This window comes from Triticum urartu, chromosome 1A (genome assembly GCF_056163025.1).
Source record: "Triticum urartu cultivar PI428250 chromosome 1A, HENAU_Tu73, whole genome shotgun sequence".
In the NCBI taxonomy this organism is placed as follows: domain Eukaryota; kingdom Viridiplantae; phylum Streptophyta; class Magnoliopsida; order Poales; family Poaceae; genus Triticum; species Triticum urartu.
In genome coordinates, this window is record NC_141873.1 from 254148704 (window position 1) to 254159464 (window position 10761).

A 10761-nucleotide genomic window follows, 5' to 3' on the forward strand; every position below is an offset into this window, starting at 1 on the left:
ATTGCAGATTTCGAGGGCCCAAAAAAGGATATGATTGGGTGCAAGGATCTGCCAACCATTGATGCGGACTCCAAGAAAGAATTGTACCCAAGTTGCAAAAAGAAATATTCTAGGTTGAGTGCCACCCTTGCGCTTCTCAGATTTAAAGCAGCAAACGATCTATCAAACAAGGGCTTCACAGAGATGTTAGGTCTTTTCAAAGAAATTCTTCCAGAAGATAATGTGCTCCCCAGAAGCACGAGTGAAGCGAAGAAAATTGTTTGCCCATTGGAACTTGAAGTACAGAAGATACACACTTGTGTGAATGATTGTATATTGTAACGTGGTGAGTACAAAGATTCGCGTGCATGTACCACATGCAAGCATCCACAATACAAGCGCAGGAGAGCAAAGGACAAGTACAAATTGAACGACGAGATCAAGACAGGAATCCCGTTGAAGGTTGTTTGGTACTTTCCTTTAGTTCCAAGGTTAAGGCGTTTGTTTGCAAACCCTAGAGAGGCAAAGAGGTTGCGATGGCATCATGATGAGCTAATTGCGGATAGGTCTATGAGGCACCTAAAAGATGGGGCTCAGTAGGAATTAATCGACAAAAAGTTTGAAAATTTTGCCAAGGGTCCTAGAAGTATAAGGCTCGAGGAGTGTACTGATGGGATGAATCCTTTTGGCGATATGAGCACCAATCACAGCACATGGCCAGTGCTTCTGTGCGTATATAACCTAGCTCCTTGGTTGTGTATGAAGAAAAAATACATTATGATGTCAATGATTATCCAAGGCCCGAAGCAACCTGGAAATGACATCGACATTTACTTTCAGCTACTGGTACAAGAACTGCTAACAGTGTGGATAGATGCGCCTGCTGTAAAATGTTATGATGCTTACAGAAAGGAGATTTCCGATCTACATGCGATGCTAGTGCACACCATTCAAGATATTGCCGGCATTAGGTAACACACCGGGGCAGAAAACAAAGGGAGATGTAGGGTGTGTCACATGCATGGATAGGATAGCCAGTAGAAGACTTCCCAACTCGCGCAAAACAGTGTATTTGCGTCATTGTAGGTTCTTGCGGAAAAAACACCCATACCAAAAAATGAAAGCTGAATTTGATGGTACAGCAGAGGCAGGTGTGGGCCCAAGACCCTATGACGGGGAGGTGGTCCACAACATGGCTAAAAAAATTAATGTTGTGCTTGGCAAGAACCACCCTTTGACGGTGAAACAAACACCCAAGAGTCAAGTGTTTAAGAAGAAATCGATGTTCTGGAAATTACCTTACTGGGAGATTCTACGTGTACGTCACTGCATCGATGTCATGCACGTAGAGAAGAACGTATGTGAAAGCATCCTTGGTACTATGCTCAAGATTAAAGGTAAAAGAAAGGATGGTGATGGTTCATGACTCAATATGCTTGCTGGTCAATCAAAACGCAAGAGTGAAGCAGAAGATGATGACAAATTCATCAAAGCTCGCCAGACTTACAATTTCAGTACAAAAGAAGCAACACAGTTGTTCACCTATTTGTTGTCAGTTAAGACACCCTCTTCCTATTGCGCAAACATCAGAAGTCTCATGGATGTGAGCTCAGGTAAAATGAATTTGGGACACATGAAGTCACATGATTTCCCCGTAATGTTGACACAAATCCTCCTGGTGGCCATCAGGAATCTGATGGACAAAGATATAAGAAACACACTCATTGACCTCTATGATTTCTTCAACCAACTATGGCAGAAAGTTGTAAATCCTGAAGAGATGGATCATATGCAAGATGATATTGCAAGAACATTGTCCAACCTAGAGGTGTTTTTTCCCACCGTCATTCTTTGATGTCATGGTCCATCTCAATTTGCACCTTGTCGATGAGGTAAAGTATTATGGTCATGTGTTTCTTCGCCACAAGTATCCCTTCGAGCGGTTCATGGGAATACCTAAGAGCTTTTTTCGGAACCGAAACCATCCAGAGGCAAGCATCCTACAAGGTTATACCGCGGAGGAGGTGGTTGAGATTTGCATCGGATACATGAAACAAATACCTATAGGTTTGACCCTCTCTCGCCACGAGGGAAGGCTGAAAGGTAAGCCGGTCCTTGATGGCACGGAAATGGCTGCACCCAGAGAATTGGCAGAGAAAGCCCATTTGACGGAACTGCTTAACAGTCCAATTCTCATCGCTTATGCCGAAGAACACTTGGCGAAGATATGCCTAAGCTTCTTACCAATGGTGCCTTCATCAGATGTGGAGATGAAGGAGCACACTAAAAACTACGCCGAATGGCTGAAGAATTGTTTGGCACAAGGATCCATCGATGACATTGCTACGTGCTTGGCACAAAAGCCATCACCTATGGTGTTGACGTACCAAGCATATGACATAAATGGATACACGTTCTACACCGAGGAACGTGATCAGAAGACCTCGTATCAGAACAGCTCTGTTCGAATAGAATGCATGACTGTAAATGAAGCTGATAAAAGGGTATAATATGGAACCATCAAAGATATTTGGGAGCTTGAATATGTGAAAGTTAAGGTGGCATTATTCAGGTGCACATGGATCCCTCTTGGTCAGGTAAGGATTGATGAGTACAGGAAGACCTGTGTTAACAGGACAACGATGGCATATCACGCGGACCAATTCATTCTTGCCAGCGATGCTACCCAGATTTTCTTTGTGGAAGACCCCTTGTATAAGAACGACCATTTAGAGATGCATGAGAAGAGAAGAGTACTGGGTGTTGACGATGTTGCCGATGAGGACGAGTACGATGAATTTGATGAGTTGCCAGCCAAGGGCTCCCACACCCGTGTAACAGAGCAGCGTAAAATCATCAAAAACCCCAAAGTTCATTCGGGGTCAACTTAATGATCCCAGTTCCCCCATGTACATGGGAATTAAGCCGTAAGGCTAGTCTTTATGCCTACCCTGCAACTTAATTCGTTTAATTTAGAACTGTCGCGTGTATTGAATTTGTGAGTTATGCCTGGTTTTTTGTTGATGTAAGAATTGTTAATATGTTGACCTTGATATGCTGTCAGCTTAGGCAATGAATATGAACTGTTTTTTGCTATTATTATTAATATTATTATTATTATTATATCATAGAGGTAGCACACTCAATTGATCTCACTACAGTATGTGTGAACAAAAATATGCAATCTGGTTTCCGAATAGCACACGGTTCATTGATGAAAGTCGTGTGCCGAACAAACCCCGCCACCCTGCCCACGATCCGAGTCGTGCTTTCTGATTGGCCAGAACCCAAACCCCACGGATCGGCCGTCTGCACCATTGGATGCTCCCAGATCGAACGGTGATCCTCATCCCTTTCAACAACACATGCAGTTCCTGTTGTAATTTTATTTTTATGCAAAAAATGCATGTTAATGTCAAAAATTGTCTTAAATATAGCTAACGATACCTGAAATGCTCTAGAAAATCAAACCCATGGTATAATGGTGATTGCGTATCGTGGAAATTTTTATGAGGCCAAACGATGAAGTCACCGGCCACAGGAGTTTGAATTGACACGTCTCCTTTTGGAAAACCATGATCCTTCATGTGAGATGCTCCGTTTTGGAAGGAGCGGTCATCAAAACTTGTGCCAAACTTTACCAATTTTTTTCCACGGGGTCGTGAGACCACGCCACGGGCACACATCAATTTTGATGATGTCTGAACTCCATCTAAATTTCCTATAATTAAAATACCAACTAGGCCTACGCCAGTGGCCGCACCTCGCGGCCGAAATGTTTGAAACTTCTCCCCGCTTCTCGAACAAACAGATGAAAACTCACAAAGCAACGCACAAATGATCTGTACACCTTCTTTGCTAGGCTGAGAGTAAAGGGGTATCATAGCTAGTATCATGCATGTCAATTAGGCAATTTTGATGAGCTGATATAGAATTAATTAAATGAAGAAAGAGAGGCTTAAGTATCATGTCATGAAACCGTATCATAATAAATGCTATGCTACTATGTGTCATGCATGACAATATAAATAAAGTACTACATATGATAGCTATTCTATGATACTATCCATTAGATCAAGTACACAATAGAGTGACATAAGACTAGCCACAATGGGTAGTAACATTGAATGTTATTAGTCTATGTTACTACCTCCATAGTGGGAAGTAACATATGTGTAGTAACATGCAACACTTCATTTATTAGGCTATAGACTCATCTTGCGTTGAGATATGTGATGTTACTCATACTACTATTAACTACCTATGTTACTACTTTCCTCTCTTTCTTTATTTATTGCTTGCCACATCATCTATTTTATCTAAATACGTGTGATGTTACTACCTATGATACTCTCACTGTGGGTAGTCTAAGCAGACTATAAGAAAAATAATAATATATATGTGCTTAGGCTAGTCATAGTGGGAGTAACTTAGCTAGTAACATAGCACACTTCGAGAAAATTCTGCTTATGTGGCAAGTAATTAATGAGATGATAACATAATATGTTACTGTAATATAGCGCTTTCCAAAACAAGATGAGTCTACGAGCTAATAAATGAAGCCATCTATGATACTACTATTATGTTATTTTGCATTATGAAGGTAGTAACTTAGACTAGTGTCATATGCATGACACTAGTATAAGTTACTCCCACTATGATCAGCCTTATTAGTTGGAGGAAAGAGAAGAGAAGCGGGCTCTTTGTTAGTAGAGCGAGCTGCAACACGAGACTCAAGACACTTTGTGAGAATATAAAGTGGACCAACTATTGATAAACTAGTACATATTTAAAACTTATTATTGTACATGCCCGCTAAGAGGCTGGCTATTCTATTACTAGTAACAGAATAATATTATGTTACCCCGGCCCTATAAGGACGCGATGCGCTGACTACAGTAGAAACTCCCCAACCCGCCTCCTACCGCTGGAGGCAGCCGTCACGGACAAGCGAGCGACGGCGGCAGCCGGAGCGAGGGAGCCCGCGGCGCCGTGACGGGTCGCTCCTCCGACTCACGCGCTGCCGGCCATCCGCACGCCTACCCGCCGACGGGCTCGCCTCCTCTTGTCCTGGACCCTTGTCCCGGATGATTCCCCCAACCCGATCCCACCACACCGAGCGCGCCGCCGTCATGCCCCTTGCCGAGCGCGCCACCGCCGGCCACCTGCTTAGTGACGTCCCCCCTCCCCAGCGCGCCTCGGCCGGCCACTATCTCAGCACGCCGCCTCCACGACCTCCCTCCCCCAGCGTGCCGCCGCCTACCCCTGCCTCCGTGCGCCACCACCTACCTCCGAGCGCCGCCGGTCTTCGCGCACAACTGGCCACCGCTGCCTCCCGCGCCAACTATGTCCTGAGACTAGCCACGGTGGTGGATCCAAGATCCGCCGAGGGAAAAGGGGAGCTGCTGCTCCCTGTTGATGGCCGGTCCTCACCACCGGCCGCCGCACTCCCGACGTGTTCCGAGCGCCAGCGCCAGCGCCCCTAGAGGCTCGTTCCCCTGCACCCCTAAACCAGCGTCATCCACCACTCGAGCAGGATGGCAATGGTGACAACATCCAGCGGTCCTCCTCTGCCTCTGCTCGCCCTGCCTTCATCACCGGCCAACTGTGCAAATCCATGTAAAATGAGTTCAGGTAAGTTTAGATCCCTGTACAAAGTTCAGCTAAGATTCAAGCACATTTTCTTCTGGCCACACAATGCTTGAACTGACGGCCTTGATTTATGCGTGCTGATGGCCACCTGCCTAGGCAAGCACATTTCCTTGCTTGCCTAGCTGCTAGCCGGATTCTTGTTCTGTTATGGGTGTTGTGGTTATTTGAACTTTAATTGCAGCTACTATTACAGTGTGTGCGTACATGACTGAAACTGTATGATGTGTGTGCTATGGTTACCTGAACTTCAATTCTAGCTACTATTCAAATCTAATACTAGCACGTACAAGACTTGACTCGTACTACTGCATACTAGTGTGCCATTTTGCTTATTCATTCCTTGAACTTTGCATGCTCTCCGAGATATGTTCAAAGCTAGTTCCTCGGAGGTGTATTCTTTCATAGATATGTTAAAGCTAGTTCTTTATTCTTTCAGAGATATGTTGTTTTCATACTTTCAGCTCACATTGTAGCTTTTTTTCAGTTCAATGGATTCCAAAAAGGAAAAAACTGTGGATGGGTGAGAAATCAACTTCCTGTACAGTTGTGCCATGAACATTGGACGACCCCGACCACCGGCACCACTGCTTCCCGACCTCATGCTTGCATCGCCATCTCCCGGTGGGGCTCTACCGCCGGAGCACCCTAGCCGTTCACAGCCACCACTCAAAGCCGTTCAACGTCACCACCCCAGGCCGTTCATTTGCCAGCAGCACCCTGGTACCCACCCCTCGCCCTAGGAGTTTCAGTTATCGAGTGAGTTTCAGTCCAAGTTGAGCTCCCTGAGATGATCATATAATTAACTTCAAAATTACTACATGGTCCATGTATTTTACAGCAAGTCCATGTAGTACTACAAGCGAAGTACCAATTTCCTGGCAAAATGCTTGCTTTACAAAGGATTTCTCTTCGCAAAATGCTCCAGATCACCTGTTCTTCTCTGACCCAAAGACGAGCCTGAACAGAGAAGAGATGGTCTGGTTGCCACATCGCGCAGGTTCGCAGGCTTCTTGGGCTTGCACGCCTGGTCTAATGGATGTGATTCAAACGAAGCATACACACAACGGCAGCAACAAGCTGGTTGGAGACATCTGAGATCTGGTGATGAATTGCGTCTTGTGTGTATGATATACCAATATACTCCCTCCGTCCTGAAAAACATGTCGCAGGCTCAGTTCATTTGTAATTTTGCTAAAAAGCCCTCGCAAATTTAAAACCATCTCAAATAAGTCCCTCCATCCCCGTCTTCTTCCTCCGCCTTCCTCTGCCGTCGACAGGGGCTGGCGCCGCCCAGCTGCGCGATTCGCCGCCCACCAGGAAGTCCTCCGTCGCCGTCGCCATGTACCCGCGCCCGCCTCAAGCTCCAGCGCGTCCTCCTTGAGCTCCCGCGGATCCTCCTCGAGCTCCCACGCGTGCGCTGCCGCAGTTCCTCCCGGCCGTGATCCCCTTCGGGCGTCGCCGGAAACTGGACCAGGAGCTCGCGTGCTTCCTCCTCGATCTCCCGCGCGAGCCCCTGCTGCTCCTTCTCCCCTGCCCGCGCGCCCGTGCAGCTGCTTCTCCCCTGCCGCCGGTGGAGCTCGTGTGCCCCTACTGCTGCTCGTCTTCCCCTGCTACTGCTGCTCGTCTGCCCCGACGCTGCCCGTGCGGCAAGGCTGTCGCCGCCGCTGCTTCCCTGACGCTGCTCCATCCCCGCCCGATCAAGGTGATTTCTCCTGCCACAAGAAATAAATTGATTCCAGTGTCAAGCAAAGTGATTCCTGTACATGATTCCAGTATTTTTGGAAACAAATTGATTCCAGTGAGAAAATCAAGCAAAGTGATTCCAGAATTTTTGGAAACAAATTGATTCTAGTGTTATTAGTGAGAAATTCAAGAAAATTGATTCTAGTGAGGCGCAGGACCTGCTACTCTGCTCCCGTGAGCCTGCCCATCGTGCTGCTACTCTGCTCCTGCTAACTGCTTGCAGTGCTGCTGCTGCTGATGCTCCATCGCCCGTGCTGCTGCTGCTGACCATCTGCTGTTGATCCAAGTGACCATGGTGCTACTGTCTTATCTCTGAAGAAGGTACTGCTACCTGAAAATTGTGTGCCTGATAGATCAAATGACTGTGTTGTTTTGCAGTCAAATTTAAAAATATCTGTTACTGTAATTGCAGTAGATCAAATGATTCAAATCCAGTTACAAGATCCCGAAAATTCAAATTCAGTCACTGTTACAACCCCAAAAAGAATTTATGGGTGCCTGATAGATTAAAATTTTAAATTGTGTGATTGATAGTGTTGGAAGCAATTGTGTGTGACTGCTGACTGCAAATTTTCTGAATGCAAATTTGTAATGCATGAAACATAAGGCACATATTCACACTAAATCAGTTTCGACAGTGTCAAAGCATACAGTAGTAGTGACAGTAATTTTGATAATTCAAGCAAATTAATTGAACCTATCTATGCTTGACATGGCACAGAAAAAATCAGTAGATGCAGAGCAATTATGATCTGAACAAACACTGTCTCTAGAACTGTTACTAGAGGAACTACTGTAAGTAGAGTAAAGTTGGTGGTGAATGAAGGGAAAAAACATGGGCCAGTTGTTAAGCCAGGTAGAACAAGATGATTTAGTGGCATTAGCACTTTAGCAGAGCACATCACAGTTCAGAGACAGAGAAGGAAAAACCTGCTCCAAAGTAGCAGAAATACGACAAATTCATTCATGGCAGTAAAAAAGAGGTTAGGAGCAGAATCATGAGATGATAAGTAAGTAGAGTAGTTATATATGGCACTTGCTAGAGGAACTGCTACTAGCTCTGGGACCTCTATCAGTACTAGAGGAACAAACAAGAGAATGGCTGTAGAAACTACTGTAAGTAGAGTAAAATTCAGTTAAAACTACTGTAAGTAGAGTAATTTCAGTTAAAACTACTGTAAGTAGAGTAACTTCAGTTAAAACTATTGTAAGTAGAGTAAAGTTCAGCAAAACTACTCTAACTAGAGTAAAATTCAGTAAACTAGATTAGTTTGACATGAAGGTACACTGAATGCATTTCTCTGACAAAATCCTGTTACAGAAATTGACAATATATACACATACAGAAAGTAACTTCCCATTGGAAGTCAAGAGAAGCAAGCAAGCAAGAAAGGAACAAGACATGGTCAAAATTCAGTTAAGTTTCATAAGAAATGAAATGGTGTTACAAAGGCTCCTGTCATAACATTTCTTAGTCAGTAGTTCACATTTTTGTAATGATTGCAAGGCTCCTGTCATTCTACTCATTTTTTGTGTCTATATCCTTGTTATGGTACCATGATGTACTCATCTTTTGTCATTGCTAGCAGGAGTATGGATTTGAACATGATGCCTCAAGAGGAAGACGATGAAGGTATTAATTTGAATTTGATGCCTCAAGAGGAGGAACCTCAAGTGGCAGAGAATGTAGTTATGGATTTGAACTTGATGCCTCGAGAGGAAGACGATGAAGATATGAATTGGATGCCTCAAGAAGATGAAGGGAAAGAGGATGAAGCTCAAGAGGAAGAGGATGAAGTTATGAATTGGATACTTCAAGAGAAGAGAAGAGAATTGTCAGATAAGGAGAGGCATGGTGTTTACTTTGCCTTGCTGGTAATCGAGCTCAGAGATGGGTCTGTTTAACCAGATGACAAGCTGCTAGTCTCAAACCTGTTGGACATAGGTGTACGATCTGTTGAAAGAATCTGGGAACAGGCTAAAAAGCAAATTGCCGATGGCAAAGAAGTAGATGTCTCAAGCAAGAAGCCAGGAAGATCTGGCCGAAAGAGAAAGGAGCTAGATCTAGAGAGGACCTCAACAATCCCACTGAATAAAAGAAGAACGATTCAATCTCTGGCATGGTCTCTAGGTGTGGCCCGATCGACCCTACATAAGAGGTTCCAGTTGAATGAGCTCAACCGCATCACAAGCACCGTGAAGCCTCACCTCAAGCTAGAGAACAAGCTTGCGAGATTGAAATTTTGTATGTCCATGGTCGATGACAATTCGATCTCAACTTCTCGGGCTATGTTAAAACCAATGACGAATATGGTTCACATCGATGAGAAGTGGTTTGACATGACGAGAGTGAAGAATAGTTACTATGTACTTCCAGGAGAACCTGAACCGAAGCGCACCGTGTGAAACACTCACAACATTGGGAAGGTGATGTTCCTAACAGTTGTTGCCAAGCCTCGATATAACAATGAGGGGGAGCTAACATTCGATGAGAAGATCGGCATTTGAGCATTCGTCGAAGAGACTGAGGCGAAGCGGACAAGTCAAAACAGAACAAAGGGAACAAAAGTGTTGACATCAGTGAAAGTAACCAGGCCTGTGTGCAGAGATTATCTAATCAATAAGGTTATCCCGGCAATTCAGGATAAGTGGCCTGACGATGATGAGGGAGCGACAATATTCATCCAACAGGATAACGCAAAGCCTCATGTCCTTCCCAATGATGTAGCTTTTCGAGAACCTGTGGAACAAACTGATCTTGACATATGATTGCTACAACAGCCCCCAAATAGCCCTGAGTTAAATTGTTTGGACCTCTGCTTCCATAACTCTCTCCAGTCTCTAACCGACTGCAGGTCACCTACAATCATCCAGGAACTGGTACAGGGTGTGGAAGAGGAATTCGAGAACTACGATCCCGACAAGTTGCACAGAAGCTTTATCACATTAGAAGCAGTTATGTTTGAAGTTATGAAAGCCAAAGGAGGAAATTAATATAAGTTGCCCCACTTGCACAAGGATCGCGTTCAGAATGCTGGAATGGAAATAACCGGTGTATATTGCGACAGTCGGGTAGTTGTTGATACGAGGGCCATTATAGAAGAAATGGAAATTGCAATAGGAAAAGAAAATGAAAGGAAAGAATTAGCTAGAGAAGGGAAACGAAAGAAAAGTAAAGGGAAGGGAATGGAAGAAGTGGCCAGAGAAAGGAAAAGAATGTAGTCAAGAGGGGACAAAGAGGCCCTTATGTCATGTAGTCAGGTGCTCCTTGTGTATGTCTTGTGTAATCTTGTGTCAAGAGGGGACAAAGATGCCCTTATGTCATGTCCTTGTGTATACCTTGTCTAATACTTGTATATCAACTCCTTGTTGGAATTATCTAGGTTA

The 10761-nt window shown here is 44.6% G+C and overlaps 1 long non-coding RNA gene across 2 annotated transcripts; it reads left to right on the forward strand.

Annotated features, from left to right (window-relative positions):
* Positions 1 to 4870: 4870 nt before the first annotated feature.
* LOC147990744 (uncharacterized) lies at positions 4871 to 10761 on the forward strand. Of its 2 annotated transcripts, XR_015600599.1 has the most exons (5): positions 4871 to 5613; positions 6116 to 6351; positions 6470 to 7333; positions 7530 to 7695; positions 8964 to 10761. It is a non-coding gene; the product is annotated as an uncharacterized LOC147990744 (long non-coding RNA). The 2 variants fall into 2 exon arrangements; XR_015600598.1 differs by having other exon boundaries at positions 6116 to 7333; positions 8964 to 10760.